Here is a 22,446-nt window from a genome sequence, read left to right on the forward strand (position 1 = left end):
TAGAGTTCAGAATGATGATTTTAAAGATACTAGCTGGGCTTGAAAAAAGCATGGAAGATATTAGAGAAACCCTTCTGGAGAAATAAAAGAACTAAAATCTAACCAACTCAAAATCAAAAAGGCTACTAATGAGGTGCAATCAAAAATGGAGGCTCTAACTGCTAGGATAAATAAGGCAGAAGAGAGAATTGGTGATATAGAAGACCAAATGATGGAAAATAAAGAAGCTGAGAAAAACAGAGATAAACAACTACTGGATCACGAGGGCAGAATTCGAGAGATATATGATATCATAAGACAAAACAAATTAGAATAATTGGGATCCCAGAAGAAAAAGAAAGAGAGAGAGGGGCAGAAGGTATACTGGAGCAAATTATAGCAGAGAACTTCCCTAATTTGGGGAAGGAAACAGGCATCAAAATCCAGGAGGCACAGAGAACCCCCCTCAAAATCAGTAAAAATAGGTCAACACCCCAACATCTAATAGTAAAACTTACGAATCTCAGAGACAAAGAGAAAATCCTGAAAGCAGCTCAGGACAAGAGATCTGTAACCTACCATGGTAGAAACATTAGATTGGCAACAGACCTATCCACAGAAAACCTGGCAGGCCAGAAAGGACTGGCATGATATATTCAGAGCACTAAATGAGAAAAATATGCAGCTACAAATACTATATCCAGCTAGGCTGTCACTGAAAATAGAAGGAGAGATAAAAAGCTTCCAGAGCAAACAAAAACTAAAGGAGTTTGCAAACATGAAACCAGCCCTACAAGAAATACTGAAAGGGGTCCTCTAAGCAAAGAGAGAGCCTAAAAGTAACATAGACCAGAAAGGAACACGGACAATATACAGTAACAGTCACCTTACAGGCAATACAATGGCACTAAATTCATATCTTTCAATAGTTACCCTGAATGTAAATGGGCTAAATGCCCAAATCAAAAGACACAGGGTATCAGATTGGATAGAAAAAACAAGAACCCATCGATATGCTGTCTGCAAGAGACTCATTTTAGACCCAAGACACCTCCAGATTGAAAGTGGAGTGGGGGGGGCGCCTGGGTTGCTCAGTTGGTTAAGCAACTGCCTTTGGCTCAGGTCAGGATCCTGGAGTCCCAGGATCGAGTCCGCATCAGGCTCCCTGCTCGGCAGGGAGTCTGCTTCTCCCTCTGACCCTCTTCCCTCTCGTGCTTCTCTCTCTCTCATTCTCTCTCTCTCAAATAAATAAATAATATCTTTAAAAAAAAAGTGGAGGGAGGGGTGGGAAAACCATTTACCATGCTAATGGACACCAAAAAGAAGCTGCGGTAGCAATCCTTATAGCAGACAAATTAGATTTTAAACCAAAGACTGTAATAAGAGATGAGGAAGGACACTATATCCTACTTAAAGGGTCTATCCAACAAGAAGATCTAACAACTGTAGATATCTATGCCCCTTACATGGGAGCAGCCAATTACATAAACCAATTAATAACAAAAGCAAAGAAACACATCGACAACAATACAATAACAGTAGGGGACATTAACACCCCCCTCACTGAAATGGACAGATCATCTAAGCAAAAGATCAATGAGGAAATAAAAACTTTAAATGACACACTGGACCAAATGGACTTCACAGATATATTCAGAACATTCCATCCCAAAGCAACAGAATACACATTCTTCTCTAGTGCGCATGGAACATTCTCCAGAATAGGTCACAACCTATGTCACAAATCAGGTCTCAACCGGTACTAAAAGATTGGGATCATTCCCTGCATATTTTCGGACCACAATCCTTTGAAACTAGAACTCAATCACAAGAGGAAAGTTGGAAAGAACTCAAATACATGGAGGCTAAAGAGCATCCTACTAAAGAATGAATAGGTCAACCAGGAAATTAAAGAAGAATTAAAAAAATTCATGGAAACAAATGAAAATGAAAACACAACTGTTCAAAATCTTTGGGATGCAGCAAAGGCAGTCCTAAGAGGAAAGTATATAGCAATACAAGCCTTTCTCAAGAAACAAGAAAGGTCTCAAATACACAACCTAATCTTATACCTAAAGGAGCTGAAGAACAGCAAATAAAGCCTAAGCCCAGCAGGAGAAGAGAAATAATGAAGATCAGAGCAGAAATCAATGAAATAGAAACCAAAAGAACAGTAGAATAGATCAACAAAACTAGGAGCTGATTCTTTGAAAGAATTAGTAAGATTGATAAACCCCTGGCCAGACTTATGAAAAAGAAAAGAGAAAGGCCCAAATAAATAAAATCATGAATGAAAGAGGAGAGATCACAACCAACACCAAAGAAATACAAACAATTATAAGAACATATTATGAGCAACTCTATGCCAGCAAATTAGATAATCTGGAAGAAATGGATGCATTCCTGGAGATGTATCAACTACCAAAACTGAACCAGGAAGAAATAGAAAACCTGAACAGACCTATAACCACTAAGGAAATTGAAGCAGTCATCAAAAATCTCCCAACAAACAAGAGCCCAAGGCCAGATGGCTTCCCAGGGGAATTCTACCAAACATTTAAAGAAGAATTAATACCTACTCTTCTGAAACTGTTCCAAAAAATAGAAATGGAAGGAAAACTTCTAAACTCGTTTTATGAGGCCACCATTACCTTGATCCCCAAACCAGACAAAGTCCCCATCAAAAAGGAGAATTACAGACCAATATCCTTGATGAACATGGATGCAAAAATTCTCACCAAAATACTAGCCAATAAGGATCCAACAGTACGTTAAAAGGATTATTCACCATGACCAAGTGGGATTTATCCCTGGGCTGCAAGGTTGGTTCAACATCCGCAAATCAATCAACGTGATACAATATATTAACAAAAGAAAGAACAAGAATCATATGATCCTCTCAAAAGATGCAGAAAAAGCATTTGACAAAGCGCAGCATCCTTTCTTGATCAAAACTCTTCAGAGTATAGGGATAGAGGATACATACCTCAATATCATAAAAGCCATCTATGAGAAACCTACAGCGAATATCATTCTCAATGGGGAAAAGCTGAGAGTTTTCCCTCTAAGGTCAGGAACGCGGCAGGGATGTCCACTATCACCACTGCTATTCAACATGGTATTAGAAGTCCTAGCCTCAGCAATCAGACAAGCAAAAGAAATCAAAGGCATCCAAATCGGCAAAGAGGAAGTCAAACTCTCACTCTTTGCAGATGATATGATCCTTTATGTGGAAAACCCAAAAGACTCCACCCCAAAACTCCTAGAACTCATACAGGAATTCAGGAAAGTGGCAGGATATAAAATCAATGCACAGAAATCAGTGGCATTCCTATACACCAATAGCAAGACAGAAGGAAGAGAAATTAAGGAGTCGATCCCATTTACAATTGCACCCAAAATCATAAGATACCTAGGAATAAATCTAACCAAAAAGGCAAAGAATCTGTACTCAGAAAACTATAAAATACTCATGAAAGAAATTGAGGAAGACACAAAGAAATGGAAAAACATTCCATGCTCATGAATTGGAAGAACAAATATTGTGAAGATGTCAATGTTACCTAGAGCAATCTACACATTTAATGCAATCCCTATCAAAATACCATCCACTTTTTTCAGAGAAACGGAACACATAATCCTAAAATTTTTATGGAACCAGAAAAGAACCCGAATAGCCAGAGGAATGTTGAAAAAGAAAAGCAAAGCTGGTGGCTTCACAATTCCGGACTTCAAGCTCTATTACAAAGCTGTCATCATCAAGACAGTATGGTACTGGCACAAAAACAGACACATAGATCAATGGAACAGAATAGAGAGCCCAGAAATGGACCCTGGACTCTATGGTCAACTAATCTTCAACAAAGCAGGAAAGAATGTCCAATGGAAAAAAGGCAGTCTCTTCAACAAATAGTGTTGGGAAAATTGGACAGCCACATGCAGAAGAATGAAACTAGACCATTTTCTTACACCACACACAAAAACAGACTCAAAATGGTTGAAAGACCTAAATGTGAGACAGGAGTCCATCAAAATCCTAAAGGAGAACACAGGCAGCAACCTCTTTGACCTCAGCCATGGCAACTTCCTCCTAGAAACATCGCCAAAGACAAGGGAAGCAAGGGCAAAAATGAACTATTGGGACTTCATCAAGATAAAAAGCTTTTGCACAGCAAAAGGAACAGTCAACAAAACCAAAAGACAACCAACAGAATGGGAGAAGGTATTTGCAAATGACATATCAGATAAAGGGCTAGTATCCAAAATCTAGAAAGAACTTATTAAACTCAACACCCAAAGAACAAATGATCCAATCAAGAAATGGGCAGAAGACATGAACAGACATTTTTCCAAAGAAGACATCCAAATGGCCAACAGACTCATGAAAAAGTGTTCACATCGCTCGGCATCAGGGAAATCCAAATGAAAACCTCAATGAGATACCACCTCACACCAGTCAGAATGGCTAAAATTAACAAGTCAGGGAACGACAGATGTTGGCGGGGATGTGGAGAAAGGGGAACCCTCCTACACTGTTGGTGGGAATGCAAGCTGGTGCAGCCACTCTGGAAAACAGTATGGAGGTCCCTCAAAAAATTGAAAATAGAGCTACCATACGATCCAGCAATTGCACTACTGGGTATTTACCCCAAAAATACAAATGTAGTGATCCGAAGGGGTACGTGCACCCCAATGTTTATAGCAGCAATGTCCACAATAGCCAAACTGTGGAAAGAGCCAAGATGTCCATCAACAGATGAATGGATAAAGAAGATGTGGTGTGTATATATATATATATAATGGAATATTATGCAGCCATCAAAAGGAATGAAATCTTGCCATTTGCAATGATGTGGATGGAACTGGAGGGTATTATGCTGAGCGAAATAAATCAATCAGAGAAAGACATGTATCATATGATCTCACTGATATGAGGAATTCTTCATCTCAGGAAACAAACTGAGGGTTGCTGGAGTGGTGGGGGTGTGGGAGGGATGGGGTAGCTGGGTGATAGACATTGGGGAGGGTATGTGCTATGGTGAGCATGTGAATTGTGCAAGACTGTTGAATCACAGACCTGTACCTCTGAAACAAATAATACATTATATGTTAAAAAAAAAAAAAGAAGAAGAAGAAGAAGATAGCAGGAAGGGAAAAATGAAGGGGGAATCGGAGGGGGATACGGACCATGAGAGACGATGGACTCTGAAAAACAAACCAAGGGTTCTAGAGGGGAGGGGGGTGGGGGGATGGGTTAGCCTGGTGATGGGTATTAAAGAGGGTACGTACTGAATGGAGCACTGGGTGTTATACACAAACAATGAATCATGGAACACTACATCAAAAACTAATGATGTAATGTATGGTGATTAACATAACATAATAAAAAATATTTTAAAATTCCAGAATAACCTAAGTATCCACTAACTGAGATTGGTAAATAACTATAGTACTTATAATGGAATACTATAAAGCTATTACAAAGAATGAGACATATCTTTACACAGTGGCATGTATTAAGAAAGCAAGTTGCAACCATGTGAATAGGGTACAGGATTTCTTTTTGAGGTGATGAAAATGCTGTGCAGTTAGATAGTGGTGATGGTTGCACAACACTGTGAATGTCCTAAAAACCACTAAATTGTACAATTTAAAATGGTTAATGGGGTGCTTGGATGGCTCAGTCGGTTGAGTGTCAGACTTTTGGTTGTGACTCAGGTCACGATCTCAGGGTCATAGGATCAAGTTCCACACCAGGCTTCATGTTCAGTGGGGAGTCTGCTTGAGGTTCTCTCTCTCCTCTCCCTCTGTTCCTCCCCCTCAGCATATGATCATGTCTCTCTTTAAAATAAAATCTTTAAAATAAATAAATAATAAAATGGTTAAAATGGTCAGTTTTAGGTTATGTGAATTTTACCTCAATTTTTTTTAAAAAGTGTAAATAACATGATCCCATTCTTTGTGGGGAAAACAGTATCTATTAGTGTGTGCACAGAAAAAAATCTGGAGAGAGATATACCAAATAATTGATAGTGATTATTTCTGAGAGCGACAGATATGGTACACTGTTGTGTTGTGTTTTTTTTTTTTAAGTCAACTCTACACACAATGTGGGCTCAAACTCACAACCCCGAGATCAAGAATCACATGCTCTACCAACTGAGCCAGCCAGGCACCCCAGATAATGGTATATATTCATATCCATGTTGCATAGGCCTCTAACGTTTGAATTTTTAGCAAAAGAGCATTTATAACTTTCATATTCAGAAAAAATAATACTAAATCACTTGAAAAGCATACCCTTTTCTAGAGAACAAATGTCTGAGAACAAATAATTTAAAAAATTCCTTTCATCAAAGATATTTCAAAATATCTATTTCCATGATGATGGGGTTTAGGACATGCTACCCCAAAATATGGCAAGCTGGCATTTTAAATATCTTAAGCAGAAGGAATTTTTAAACAACAGCAAAAGCAAGGTCACTCTGACCTCTGCCCCCTCACCCTTCTTCCCTTGAAACAGGTCATAAAACTCCCTTGTGAAAGGAACCCTCCTTGTATCAGGAGGAAAGAAGATAGTTTGATCACCAGAGACAGGAAATTCAGGGCCAAGAAGGATGTATGAACAAACCTTGTTAAACTAACCCTTATCTTCCAAGTTTACTTCACCATTTACTACCCCTAACCCAAATTTCTTTGTCTTATCAATTCTTCACAAATTTATTTTTTCTTTGTCTAACAAGTATAAAAACTTCCTGCTCTGGTCACTTTTGGGGGTCTTTTTCTCTGCTCTTGTGAAAGCTCCCATGTACATGTAAAAATTTAGTAGAATTTGTATGCTTTTATCCTGTTAATATGTCCTTATCAGCTTAATTTTCAGACCCAGCAGGGGCTCCAAGAGGATGGAGAAAAATTTTTTTCCTTCCCTATAGAACTATATTACTTCAGAATTATGAGATTGTAGAGATTGCTTTTCTTGCATCGCCTAATTCAACATAGAAAAAGAACATGTACAAAACCCTTGTTCATGATAGATGCTACAATCGAACTTCATTAGGACTGAAATGTAAACACTTATTTATCTAGAAGGAATTGAGTACCAAAATCTATGTACCCTGAATTATGCTTCTGTTTCCAAACCAAAGCATCTGCTGACCTTCAGACGATGAAAGGAAATAGAAGATTCAGAGTCAGAAAATTGGGATTGTGGTTTCAGTTCAGCCGCTAATTTGCTGTGTGAATAAAGGCGAATCCTTTAACCGCATTAGAACTTCATTTCCTCATCTCTAAAAATGGGGAGAGAGAACTAAATACTTAGAGTGGTAAAAAAAAAATTTTTTTTAAGATTTTATTTATTTATTTGAAGGAGAGAGAGAGCACAAGCAGGGGGAGGGGCAGAGGGAGAGGGAGAAGCAGGCTTCCCGCTGAGCAGGGAGCCCAATGCGGGACTCGATCCCAGGACCCCGGGATCATGACCAGAGCTGAAGGCAAACGCTTAATGGACTGAGCCACCCAGGTGCCCCTAGAGTGGTAAAATGATGTGATTATGTGAGAAATCAAGAAGCCAAAAACAAACACTACACTCAGAAAATTCCATTTAGGGCAATGCCTATTATTTTATATAATCTTAGGAGAGTCTCTTAAGGCAATTAAATGCAGAGCTACGGCCAAAATATCCGCTTGGGAGGATGGCCAACAGACTGGGTGCTTACCTGACATTTTAAAAGCCTGGAAATGAGGCACCTATCAGAGCGTTCCTGAGTACCGTGAAGTCCATCTCTAAAGAAATATTTGAGCATTCCGGGGCGCCTGGGTGGCTCAGTCGTTAAGCATCTGCCCTCAGCTAGAGTCATGATTCCACAGTCCTGGGATCTAGCCCAGCATCAGGCTCTCTGCTCAGCGGGGAGTCTGCCTCTCCCTCTCCCACTCCCCCTGCTTGTGTTCCCTCTCTCACTGTGTCTCTCTGTCAAATAAATAAATATCTAATAAAAAAAAAGAAATACTTGAGCATTCCAAGAAGATGAGAAGTTCACTCAACTAAGCTAATGTTTCTTCCAGTTCTAAAGAGATGTGATTTTGCAGACAATAGAAAAAAATGTATTCCTTGCTGCCCCCTTGTGATTTTTAGGGAAACTGTTCCTTGGTTTATTAAATTCATTTTTTAATTCTGCAAATATTTATTATTGTTTATAGTACGCCGGGCACTCTACTGGTGATGAGAACACACAAATGAGGCACGATGCCTACCCTTAAGGAATTCACAGACTAATAAAGGCCAGCAATGGGGGTGCCTGGTGGCTCACGTCCAGCTTTTGATTTCAGCTCAGGTCATCATTTCAGGGTCATGAGATTGAGCTCTGCTTCCAACTCCATACTGGGCATGGAGCCTGCTTAAGATGCTCTCTTTCCTTCTCCATCAGTCCCTCTCCCCCTTGCCCCCACATACACTCTTTCTCTCTCTCAATGAAATAAAATAAAATAAATAGAGGCTAGCAATGGCTAAACATCTACAATGCAGTGTGATAGTGGCAAGTTCAAGGACTTACTGGACCACCTGAATCAGCCAGTCTGTTCTTGGGAGGTAGGGTGAAATACTTCAGGAAGTCCACACAAGGAGGGATGGGAGATGTTAGCTGTTTCAAAAAGACATTTAGGTAGTAGAATTGATGAGATTCCCTGATACGGTGATATCGAGATGGGGTGATAGGGATCAAGGAACCTGATCTAGGAGAACAACAAAGACTATGTCTGTATGGCCAAAGCTGGACTAAATACCACACGGAAATAGAAGAGACTTTAAAACGGTCAGTCTTGTCAGTTCTTTCAGCATAGTCTGTGAGCTATTTCCTATCAGTGTCTTAGCCATATTTCATATTTATCTGACTTCTAATCTCAGCTATTATCACTTAGTACTCTTAAGGATTTTATTTGGGCATAGTTATCATCATTTTATGTTTGATAACCGTAGACAAAGACCAGGGAATATTCAAACCATAATAAGTCAAACACCAGTGTCATGGAAAAATTTTTAACAATAAATAAAAGCAAAAGTGGTCTCAGGAAACAAGTTAAAAAAATTTCAACTTCTCATTGTTGTTCTCATCTCCAGGGTCATCTACACGACAATGATTGGTTGGTTGAAATAATAAATCTGCATGAATGACTAAAGAGTGAATGCATTGGAATGATTGAATGGTTCTGGAACCAGCCTGTAAAGAAAGGGTAAGATGTGGATTACTAGAAAGGATGGAGAAGAATATCTGAGAAAGGGAGAGCCACATAGAAGCCAAGGCCATCTACCAAAGGAAACATAATACCCAGTACATGGATTATTATTGAGTAGTGCTGACTAATTTAGGGGGCTACTTGAGGGCACAAGTAGCCAAATATAGACAGAATCTGACTTGGGTCTTTTCCCTGAGCCTCAAGGGATTATTTACCGTACATCTCTTCTTTGGAATATGAAGAGATCAAAGCCGAGTGGGGGGGGGTGAAAGCTTAGGACCCAGAAGATCTCCCTCCACCACTTCCTCCCAAAGTGTTGGCCTGTGTAACCCACAGCTTCAACCACTTCTTTTCAAGACCTAGATATAAATCTTGTTCAATAAAAACAATTAGCAGAAGAGAGAACATTCAACAGTTGTAATTACCTAAATGTCCCACCATTAACCATTTGAAGGTCTAAATCCCCTACATTGATTGTTTTAATGAATGATAATTAAAACCAAATAACCTCTAGGCTCATTTGATTGTTACAGTGACAAAACTGAACCTCTTGGCAAGGCCCTGAATTGAGCCAGGCAAAGCAAAACAGATAAAGTACAAGGAGAATCAGGTGGTGAGTGGAAAGGTACTGGTGCACACTGGAGTAGAAAGAAGGCCATGGCTACCCTAGCAGACACATTTCAGTGACCAGTTGATGGGAGATCCACAACACCGCTCCTCAATCAGGAAAATTCTTCCTGGCTTGGTTTTTTTGTTTTTGTTTTTAATTTGAATTCAAGTTAGTTACATATAGTGTATTATTAATTTCAGGGTTGAATTTAGTGATTCATCAGTCTTATATAGTACCCAGTGCTCATTACATCACGTGCCCTCCTTAATGCCCATCACCCAGTTACCCCATCCCCCCACCTCCCCTCCAGCAACCCTCAGTTTGTTTTCTATGATTAATAGTCCCTTATGGTTTGCCTTTCTGTTTTTAACCTATTTTATTTTTCCTTCCCTTCCCCTATGTTCATGTTTTGTTTCTTAAATTCCATATATGAGTGAAATCATATGGTATTTGTCTTTCTCTGGCTGACTTATTTCACTTATCATAATTCCCTCTAGTTCCATCCACATCGTTGCAAATGGCAAGATTTCATTCTTTTTGATGGCTGAGTAATATTCCAGTGCGTGTGTGCGTGTGTGCGTGTTTGCATGTGTGTGTGCCACATCTTCTTTATCCATTCACCCCTCGATGGACATCTGAGCTTTTTCCATATTTTGGCTATTGTTGACATTGCTGTTATAAACATTGGGGTGCATGTGCCCCTTAGAATCACTATTTTTGTATCCTTTGGATAAATACCTAGTAGGACAATTGCTGGGTCGTAGAGTAGCTCTATTTTTAACTTTTTGAGGAAACTCTATACTATTTTCCAGAGTGGCTGCACCAGTTTGTGTTCCCACCAACAGTGTAAGAGGGTTCCCCTTTCTCCACACTGTCGCCAACATCTGTTGTTTCCTGAGTTTTTAATTTCAGCCGTTCTGACAGGTGTGAGGTGGCATCTTGAATAAGTTAAGGAAGAGACTGTGTCATACTCATCATTAGACCCTAGTACAGCACCCAGTCAGTTCACAAAAATAATTTTTTTGAACCGAACTTAATATAAAGTAATTTAAAACCTAGGATAGGCCTAACAATATGAATGTACAAATCATGTGCTAATTAATCTTTCCAAAGCAACATATTTGTTGACATTTTTAAATACTTAAAATGGCAGGTGAGCAGTCTTCAAAATTCATTGCTCTGTGGCATGTGTGAATACTGTGTTCTAAGCTTTTCTTCTGCAGGACAACCTCTTCTGTGTTGAAGCCAGAGCCAGAAAGTTCAAGTAGTTCAGCACTTTTTATAACCACTCAGTAAATCAACATTTATGAAGCACGTAACTCGGGTTCCTGGGTGGCTCAGTCGGTTAGGATTCTGCCTTCATCTCAGGTCATGATCCCAAGGTACTGGGATCAAACCCCAAGGCAGGCTTCCTGCTCAGCAGGGAGTCGGCTTCTCTCTCCTTCTGCCCCTCCTCCTGCTTGTGCTCTCTCTCAAATAAAAAAAAAAAAATCTTTAAAAATAAAAAATATTTATATAAAGCACTTAACTGTGTGTGTGAGACACTGTTCCAAGCACTGGGATTATAATGGAGAGTCATCTGGGGTTGAAAAAGGAATTTTACTACCTACATTTTGACCTTAGCCTGTACTTTTCTAACTGATTAAATTCTTCTTTCCAGCTTATCTCATAACTCAGGCAAAAGACCCGGGGGGCAAAGCATCCTGTGATGGGAACATAATTACTCCTCAAGCAATAACGACTGCCCTGAGCCAGCAAGACCCCGCTTGATTGGCCCCAAGACAATGACCTTTACTGCCCCCCTGCATGTACCCACTGACCATTGTCCTGCATTTTCTTTATATAAACCTAGACATATTTTCAACACTTTGGAGACAGTCTTTGAGACATCCGTCCACTGTCTCTGGGTGTTGGCCTTACTGAAATAAATTCCTTTCTTGTCTCCCCACCACTCCTTTCTCTGCCTTTGGATTTTGTCAGCAGCCAGTGGCCAAACCTGGTCTGCTTGGGACCCCCGGAGCCAGGTGCTCTTGTGCCCCTGCGCCCTGCTTACAGGATCAGCTAGAAGTATAGGAAGACTCTTTCCCAGTGAAATACAAATTACCCCCAAATCGCCTATCTGCTTGGAATTTTTACTAAGAACCTCCTATCAAAGAAAACTTGATCAAGTACATGGGTTGATTATTAATTCATGCTGACTAATTTAGGGGGCTACTTGAGGGCGTAAGTATCCAAATATAGACAGAAAGCAACGTATTTTAATATAGTGCAATTTTCACAGCCTGTGTGTTTAATAGGACCCATGTGCAATGGTATCTATGATGTACCAAATAAATAAGCTCACAAAATGCAACACACTATAAATAAAACAATCATAGAGAACACAGTGCCAACTTCTCCCCCTAGTAATCTTAAATTCAGATAAATCTGTGTTTTTCATTACGGCAAACCCTTTGTCTCTTTTCTTTCTTTTTTTTTTTAAACAATGGGACTTTTTTTAAAGATTTTATTTATTTATTTGACAGAGAGAGAGAGCACGTGAGCAAGCAGGGGGAATGGCTGGCAGAGGGAGAGAGAAGCAGACTCCCCACTGAGGAGAGAGCCCAATGCGGGGCTCGATCCCAGGACCCTGAGATCATGACCTGAGCCGAAGGCAGATGCTTAACTGATTGAGCCACCCAGGTGCCCCTAATTTTTTCTTTTTTTTTTTTTTTTACCATGAACATATATTCTCTATTACCATTGTCCTTCCACTCCACTCCCACCAAATCTGTACCTATAAGGATACTTTTATCTTTTAGGCAACCATCCAGGTTTTTAAAAGTTGACAAGAACCCTATCTCTTCAGCAAGAACGGGTCAGAAAAAAAAGCACTATTATATTTGAATTAATTTCAGACCTAAATGGGAAAAGCAAAAGTCTTAAATGATTAGAAGCCCCTTTAGGAGACTCTGACATCCAGACGTAAACAAGAACCAAAACACAAAACATACAGAAAAATATTCATAAATTCAACCACATTAACATAAAAAGCTTCTAAATGACAACAGTTACCATTTTAAAAAGTTAAGAAAAAAGCTACAGACTGAGAGATGATATTTTGGAATGTAAAATTAGCAGTTCCTTTCAAGGCCATTGATCTACATCTCATAAAGTTGGAAATACATATCTCCTATAACCCAGCAATCCTACTGCAAACTGTATAGCTAGTGCAGTAATTCTCAAGCTTGAGCTTGCATCAGAATCACGGGGGGAGCTTGTGATACAGTTTGTGGGGCCCCACCCCCAGTTTCCGATTGAGTAAGCCTGGATGAAGGTCCCAGAATTTGCATATCTAACAGGTTCCAGATGATACTGCTGCAGCAGCTAATGAATCAGGCACTACGTTTGGAGAATCACAGCCCCAAAGAAACCTCCTCCATGTACCTAAGGGGCCACAGACAAAAAATGTCCACCATAGTATTGTCTACAGTCCCGACAAACTGGAAGCCAACAATAAGGAAATGGAGGAATAAATGTATATCAAGAAATGCAGTTAAATTAATGAATGACCTGTATCAATATGACTGAGTCTCAAATCATAATGGTGAGTGAAAAAACAAGTTGTAAAAGAATATACTGAAGACGCAGATAAGGTAAATCTTAAACAACAGTCCATTGCTCATGTCTCCATTCACACGTACCAAAAGGACAAAAGCGTGGATAGGAAGGATACATATTAGCGAGGGGTGAAGGGAATTAAGATTGGAAAGGGTTCCGAAAAGAGCTTCATTTTATCTGTGATCTCTTGTTTCTTTAAAACTGACCTGGAGCTCAGCCCTTTCCAGTTCCCTACTCCCCACTGCAACAGAGGGCACTGAGATCAGACATCTTGGCCGGAAGAGGACCGCAAAGTATGGTTCAATGGGAGCATCCCTCCCTGTCCAGCAAAAGGAGGCAGGATTGAGAACCACCTATTTCACTAGTTTTCTTTTCTGTTTTCCTGGTTTTCCAAACAAACTTGGACATTAGTACCTGCCTATATGGACAAAAAAAAAATAGGAAAGAAGGAAGGAGGGAAGGAGGGAAGGAAGGAAGGAAGGAAGGAAGGAAGGAAGGAAGGAAGGAAGGAAGGAAAGAAGGAAGGAAGGAAGGAAGGAAGGGAGGGGGGAGGGAGGGAGGGAGGGAGGGAGGGAGGGAGGGAGGGAGGGAGGGAAGGAAAAAGGAGGGAGAATCACACCAGCACTTGTTAGAAGGATAATGTCTCTTTTTAGAGAATGGATATATTTTATCATCCCGGTGTGTGAGGGGCACAGTGGGATCCACAAAATCAATAGTAACACCAGCTTATATTTCCATAGTACCTTCCCCTTTGCAAGCTGTTTCACTGGGACTAGAAAACAGTTATACAGAGGAAGAGAAATGCAAGGTACCTTGATATGACTACTGTAGGTTTGGGCTCTGACCGCCCTCCCAATTTCCTTCTTCCTTTGGATGTGAAGGAGTTCAAAGCATGTTACCCCAAAATATATTGCTTGGCATATAGGCTATTTTGAGTTAAAGGTACTAGGAAAACAGCAAATACAAGAAACAGACTCTGACCTTCCTTCTTGTCCTTAAAAGCAGGAGATGAAATTCCTATGGGACAGATGTCCTCCCCATGCCAAAAGGAAAGTAACAGTCTTATCATCAAGGACGAGAAGTTAAGACCGAGAGAGTTCTATACAAGCAGACCTTGTTAAAACCATTCTCTTCCTTCAGCTTCCCCACATAGTCTAGTCACTTTTGCCTGTCTTTGTTCAACCTTATTCAAAAGCAAGTAGGGTTTGCCATTTTTTGAGTCTTCATTCCTTATAAGGGCTCACATGTCGTGTAAAACTTACTATAAATTATTTGTATGCTTTTCTCCTGTTAATCTGTCTTATGTCAGTGTAATTCTTAGGCCCAGCTAAAAAACCCTAAGAGAGCAGAGGGAAGAATGTGCCTCCCCTACAAATGTGTGGAATGCCTCTGACAACTTGAATTTCTGAACCAAGTTGACCTTCCTATCCAGAACCTTAGAGTTGGATGTTAATTGGCATAGAAATGGAGAACAATGCCAAGTTTAGGTACCAAAGGAGATATTTTTGGAGAAGGATTATTTTTGTTGCTGTTCAAATTTTACAGTAGAATGTTATCCACACATAGGCTGATTGCAGGCCCACTGATGATCATGATTCCATGTGATAAAGCTCACTTACTTAGTAGGACAATTTTTTTTGAAAATTTGCCCTTGACATGAGGTATTTTCTTTGTTAACATTTTAGAACCATGTTGTTTTAATGATTTTATTTTTATCGAGGTATAATTGACAAAATTGTAAGATATTTAAAGTGTACAGTGTAAAGAACAAACATTGTTAAAATGTCTATGCTACTTAAAGCAATCTACAGATTTAATGCAATCCCTATCAAAATACCAACAGCATTTTTCACAGAACAAGAACAAACAATCTGAAAATGTGTATGGAACCACAAAAGACCCTGAACAGCCAAAGCAATATTACAAAAGAAAACCAAAACTGGAAGTATTACAATTCTAGACTTTAAGTTATATTACAAAGCTAGTAATCAAAATAGTATGTTACTGACACAAAAACAGACACATAGATCAACAGAGTAGAATAGAAAGTCCAGAAATAAACCAACAATTATATGGTCAATTAATCTTTTACAAAGGAGGCAAGAAGAGGCAATGGGAAAAAGACAGTTTCTTCAACAAATGGTGCTGGGAAAACTGGACAGTTACATGCAAAAGAATGAAACTGAACCACTTTCTTACACCTAAACTTGAACCACTTTCTTTTCTTATTTTCAAAACAAAAGTAAACTCAAAATGGATTAAGGACCTAAGTGTGAGACAGGAAACCATCAAAATCCTAGAAGAGAGCACAGGCAGTAATTTCTCTGACAGCAGCCATAGCAAAAATCTTTCTAGATACATCTCCTGAGGCAAGGGAAACAAAAGCAAAAATCAACTATTGGGACTACACTGAAATAAAAAAGTTCTACACAGTGAAGAAAACAATCAACAAAACTAAAAGACAACCTACGGAATGGGAGAAGACATTGGCAAATGACATATCTGATAAAGGGTTATTATCCAAAATATAAAGAACTGATACAGCTTAAACACCAAAAGAACCAATGATCCACTTTAAAAATGGGCAGAAGATATGAACAGACATTTCTCCAAAGAAGACACACAGATGCCACAGACACGTGAAAAGATGCTCATCACTCATCATCTGGGAAATGCAAATCAAAACTACAATGAGATATCACCTCATACCTGTCAGAATGGCTAAAATAAAAAACACAAGAAACAATAAGTGTTGACAAGGATGTGGAGAAAAAGGAGCCCTCGTGCACTGTTAGTGGGAATGCAAACTGGTGCAGCCACTGTGGAAGACAGTATGGAGGTTCCTCAAAAAGCTAAAATAGAACTACCCTACAATCCAGTAATCACACTACTGTGTATTGACCCAAAAAAATACAAAAACACTAATTCAAAGGGATACATGCACGCCCATGTTTATTGCAGCATTATTTACAATAGCCAAATTATGGAAGCAGCCCAAGTGTCCATCAATAGATGAATGGATTAAGAAGATGTGGTACACACACACACACACACACACACACACACACACACAGAGGAATATTATTCAGCCACAAAAAAAGAACGAAATCCTGTCATTTGTAACAACATGGATGGATCTAGAGAGTATACTGCTAAGCAAAATAAGCCCGTCAGAGAAAGACAAATACCATATGATTTCATTCATATGTGAAATTTAAGAAACAAAACAAATGAACGAGGGAATAAAAGAGAGAGAGACAAACTAAAAAACAGACTTTTGACTACAGAGAATGATCGGATGGTTACCAGAGGGGAGGTGGGTGGGGGGATGGGTGAACGAGGTGAAGGGGACTAAGAGCACACTTACCTTGATGAGCACTGAGTAATGTATGGAACTGTTGAATCACTTTATTGTACACCCGAAACTAACATAACACTGTACATTAACTTCACTGGAATTAAAATTTTAAAAAGTATACAACATGATGATTTGATACGTATATGCATTGTAAAAGGGGAAATCAGTTAACTTTTGTAATCTGGTTTTATGTCATTTAAAAATTTCCCTTTGATGGGGCACCTGGGTGGCTCAGTCAGTTTAAGCATCTGCCTTCTGCTCAGGTCATCTTCCAGGGGTCCTGGGATGGAGCCCTGCATCGGGCTCCTGCTCAGCAGGGAGCCTGCTTCTCCCTCTCCCTCTGTCTCTCCTTCCCACTCGTGCTCTCTCTCGTGTGCATGCTTCCCCTCTCTCAAATAAATAAAATCTTCAAAATAAATTCCCTTTGAGGAGCACCTGGGTGGCAGAGTCGGTTAAGCATCTGTCTCTTGGTTTAGACTCAGGTTGTGATCTCAGGGTCATGAGATTGAGCTCCGTGCTGAGTGTGGAGCCTGCTTGAGATTCTCTTTCTCCCTCTTCCTCTCCTTTCCCCAGCCCCACACTCTCCAAAATAAATAAATCTTTAAAATCCATTCAAAAGACAGAGATTAGCAGAATAGACTTAATGATTCAGCTCTATGTTCTCTACTAGAAACTCGTTTCATTTTATTTTTTTAAGAGACTCACTTGAGATCCAAAGACACAAATAGGTTGAAAATGAAAGGATAAAAAGACAGTCCATGCAAATAGTAACCAAACCACAACAGAGGTGGCTACACTAATATCAGGCAAAATAGGCTTTAAATCAAACAAGTTTGCAAGGGGCGCCTGGGTGGCTCAACCGGTTAAGTGTTTGCCTTCAGCTCAGGTCATGATCCCAGGGTCCTGGGAGAGAGCCCTGCATGGGGCTCCCGCAGGAAGCCTGCTTCTCCTTCTCCCTCTGCCACTCCTCCTGCTTATGCTCTCTCTCTCAAATGAATAAATAAAATCTTTTAAAAGTTTGCAAGGGTCAAAAAAAAGACATTACATATTAATAAATGGTTGAATTATATATTGTTGACATTCTATATTAATAAGTGGTTGAATACAATAAGATAACAATGATAAACATTTATTCACCAATAATGAAAACCAAAACATATAAAGCAGAAACTGATAGAATTGAAGGGAAAAATGGAAGTTCCACAATAATAGTTGGAGATTTTAATACCCCACTCTCAATGATGGACAGAACAAATAGAAGGCAATTAAGGAGAGGACTTGAACAACACAATAAAACAACTAGATCTAAAAGACATATATAGAACATTCTACCCAACAACAGAATACACATTCTTCTCAAGTGCACATGGGACATTTTTCAGGATAAACCATATGTTAGTCCACAGATTAAGTCTCAAAAGATTTTAAAAGATGGATATCATACAAAATGTCTAATGTGATCACAAGACGAAGTTAGAAATCAGTAACAGAAGGAAAACTGGAATAGTAATTTGTAGAAATTAAACAATGCACTTTTAAATAAGCAGTGAGTCAAAAATGAAATCACAAGGGACGTTTTCTAACTTCTAATTTTCTAATACTTAGAAACTAATGAAAATGAAAGCACAACATACCAAAACTTATGGGACACAGCAAAAGCACTGCTAAGGGGGATATTTATAGCTATAAATGTTTACTTTAAAGAAGAAGAAAGATCTCAAATCAATAATCTAACTTTACAACTTAAGAAACTAAAAAAAGAAGAAACAATAATCCCAAAACAGGCAGAGGAAGAAAAAAACACAGACCAGAAATAAATGTAATAAAGGGTAGAAAAACAATGAAGCAAATCAATAAAACCAAAAGTTGGTTTTTTGAAAAATATCAACAAAATTGACAAACTTTTAGATAGATTGACTAGGAAAAAAGAGAGAAGACCCAAATCACTAAAAAAATAAAATAAAATAAAAATAAATAAAAGTGGGAACATTACTACTGAACCTACAGATATAAAAAGGATTATAAGAGAATACTATGAACAACTGTGTGCCAACAAATTGGATAACCTAGATGAAGTGGACAAATTCCTAGAAAATACTAAACCTGCTGAGTCTAAAATCTGAATAGACCTATAACAAGTAAGGAGTTTGAATCAGTAATCAAAAACCTCCCCAAAAATAAAAGCCCTGGACCTGATGGCTCATATTGAATTCTACCAAACATTTAAAGAACAAATACCAATCCTTCTCAAACTTCAAAAAACTGAAGAGGAGGAAACACTTCCAATCTCATTTTATGAGATCAGCATTTTTGTGATACCAAAGCAAGCCAATGACACTACAAAAAAAAAAAAAAAGAAAACTACAGACTATTATCCCTTATGAACACTGATGCAAACATTCTCAAGAAATGCTAGCAAACCAAATTCAATAGCGTAGTAAAAGGATTATATATCACTGCCAAGTGGGATTTAGTCCTGGAATGCAAGGAGGGTTCAACATACAAAAATTGATCAATGTAATTCACCATATTAACAGAATGAAGGGGAAAAAACCCTTCATGATCATCTCAATTGGTGCAGGAAAAAGATTTGATAAAAATTCAACACTCTTTCATGATAAAACACACACACACACACACACACACACACACACCAAACTAGGAATAGAAGGACACTACCTCAGTATAATAAAAGCCGAATATGAAAAACCCACAGAGGCCATCATACTCAATGGTAAAAGACTGAAAGCTTTTTCTCTAAGATAGGAACAAGGCAATGATGCCTGCATTTACCACTTCTACGCAACACAGTACCAGAAGCCCTCACCAGAGCAAATAGGAGAAAGAACGAAAAAACATCCAAATCAGAAAGAAAGAAATAAAATTATCTCTATTCACAGATACTGTGATCTTATATGTAGAAAACCTTAAAGATTTCACACAAAAAATTGTTAGAATAAATGAATTCAGCAAAACAGCAGGATACAAAATCAACACACAAAAATCAGTTGACTTTCTATATACTAATATTGAACAAATGGAAAAGGAAATTTTAAAACCAGTTCTACTTATAATAGCATCAAAAAGAGTATAGGGCGCCTGGGTGGCTCAGTTGGTTAAGCGACTGCCTTCAGCTCAGGTCACGATCCCAGGTTCCTGGAATCGAGTCCCGCATGGGGCTCCTGCTCCTCGGGGAGCCTGCTTCTCCCTCTCCCTCTGCCACTCCCCCTGCTAGTGCTCTCTCTCTCTGTGTCTGTGTCAAATAAATAAATAAAATCTTTAAAAAAAAAAAAGAGCATAATACCTAAGAATTAACTTACATGAGGAGGTAAAAGACTTATATAATGAAAACTAAAAAACATTGCTGAAAATATTAAAGGTATAAATAAATTGAAACATATCCCATGTTCATGAATTAGAAGACTTAATATTGTTAAAATGTCCACACAACCCAAAACACAAAACATAAGAACTGTCATCCTAATCTTGTGTAAGTGTGTAGTCCAGTGGTATTAATTATGTTCATATTGTTAAGCAATCATCACCACTGTCCCTCTCCAGAACTCTTTTCATCTTGCAAAACTGAAACTCCATCCCCCTTCCCCCAGCCCCTGGCAACCACCATTCTGCTCTCTGTCCCTGTGATTTTGACTACTCTAGGTACCTCATATAAATGGAGTCATATAGTATTAGACTTTCTGTGGCTGGCTTATTTCACTCAGCGTAATGTTCTCAAGATTCATCCATGTGTAGCATATGTCAGAATTTTCTTCTTTTTTAAGGAATACCCCACCACGCCAGATTCTTGTGCATGTTGGTTTTGTGGTCATCCAATTCTTTGATGGATTTTCCCTGCTAATTCGGGTAATGAGTCTCCATGAAGTCACACAAGTGGGGGTTCTCGTCAGTGGCCAGTTTGGGCATTTCCAGGAGTGACCGATGCACGCTTCCCAAGTAAAATGCATCCTCCATTGCGTTCGGTCTCGCGGTAAGGTTTCTTATTTCTTATGTTTTGTGTATTTTACCAAAAAAAAAAAAAATCACGGCTAATTCAGGCCAAATTCAGTATGCACATATGTAGACTTTAGTCTTTATGTCTTTAGGTTTCTACGTAGCTAGTAAATTAAGCAACTAATTTGATTTGCCCTCCCTCTATTACCTCTCACATGCCAGGGGCATGTAATTTACAGGTCAATCTTCCCTAGGAATTCAACAAGTGAGAGTAAAGTTCACTTTATTTAGGCAAGCTGTCTTAAGCATGAGTGTCGAATAAAGGTATTGTCATACATGCAAATTCCTCCAAAAATTTACATCCCAAGCATTCTTAGGAGACTATTCTATGGCAACAGTCAGTCCCTAAGTGCTGGTATAAGGTAGCCTGGGTTTTCTCTAATCTCTCCACAGCACTGATTATAAACTCCCAGAGGGAGGGACCATGTTTTATACTTCTATTCCCTGGAGGATTTTGAGGCCTTTTTCATATCATAGTAGAGATTCTATAAGTGTTATCTATTCTAGAGGTGTTACCAATAGTAAGTGAAGCTTCCGTTAGCAGAATGAGGGGAGAAAAGAAGTTACCTGGCACACAGGGATTGTGAGGGCTCATTTCTCCAGCCAGTCACTCAGCAGCAGTCCATTATCTGGTCCCACAGAGTCCATTCGACTTCACCTCTAGTTCGTGCCAACATACACCCTCCCAACTGGAATCTTCTTGGTCTCTTCTTCCAGAAGTGATCATTACTCATATTCTCCATTGTCAAGAAACTTCTTGGGTTGGGCAAAGAGAAAAGCTGTGCCCCACTTCCAAAGAAAGACGGTTTCTGCAGTTCCATTAAGTATCAATAGGTGGCGGTAGCACTACAAACCAGTTCCAGTTTGAGCTCCGTTTATTGAAAGAATCCATCTCCTTTTGCCATTGAGGTTACAATATTTATTCTTAGTGTGATTTGATGGGCCTTGTCTGTAATTTAACAATATTGGAATCAAATTCTGATACCTAATCACATGGATGTAAGCTCTATTAGATTTCAATTAACATTTCCTCTGATTTGATTATCAAGCTTTAGCCATTCAAATGGCTAATAGAGAAACATTTAGATAATTGCAGCTGTCTGGGGTTATTACATTTGCTATCATTTTCACAGAGTGATTCATGTAAAGACTGGGTCATAAAATTTGTTTTTGTTGGTGGAGACAAGAAACTATGGCTTTTTGGGGTGTGGGGTTTTTTTCATTAGGAGAGAAAGACGAGTATATGGGCGCTTGCCATTTAGTTATTTTCCAAAAAGATGTTGTTGATTCTCCATCCACAATATTGTTTTATTTGGCGAAAGAAAAGAGGAATTAGTCAAGTTTCCTTTTCCTCTTTTAATTGAACTGAATTACATTTGAACTGAACAGATCAACCACATCAAAATTTATCTCCTACACAAAGGCCTTCCTGAGTAAATGAAATTGGGGTCTCACTTCCCACCTAATGCTATTCCTAAATACAAACACTAGAGGTGTTTTACCAAAGTTGCTAGACCACTTGGTGGGGATACTGAGGCATGCTTTAAACATAAATGGAGTCGTTGGCTAAATAACATTAAAGGGCACTTCAGCCCCCACCATCGAAGATTCTAGGATCAACAAAATCATTGTCCTGCCCCAAAGAGCCCTCAGACCCTAGAAG

The sequence above is a fragment of the Zalophus californianus genome, chromosome 6 (genome assembly GCF_009762305.2).
Source record: "Zalophus californianus isolate mZalCal1 chromosome 6, mZalCal1.pri.v2, whole genome shotgun sequence".
Lineage (NCBI taxonomy): Eukaryota > Metazoa > Chordata > Mammalia > Carnivora > Otariidae > Zalophus > Zalophus californianus.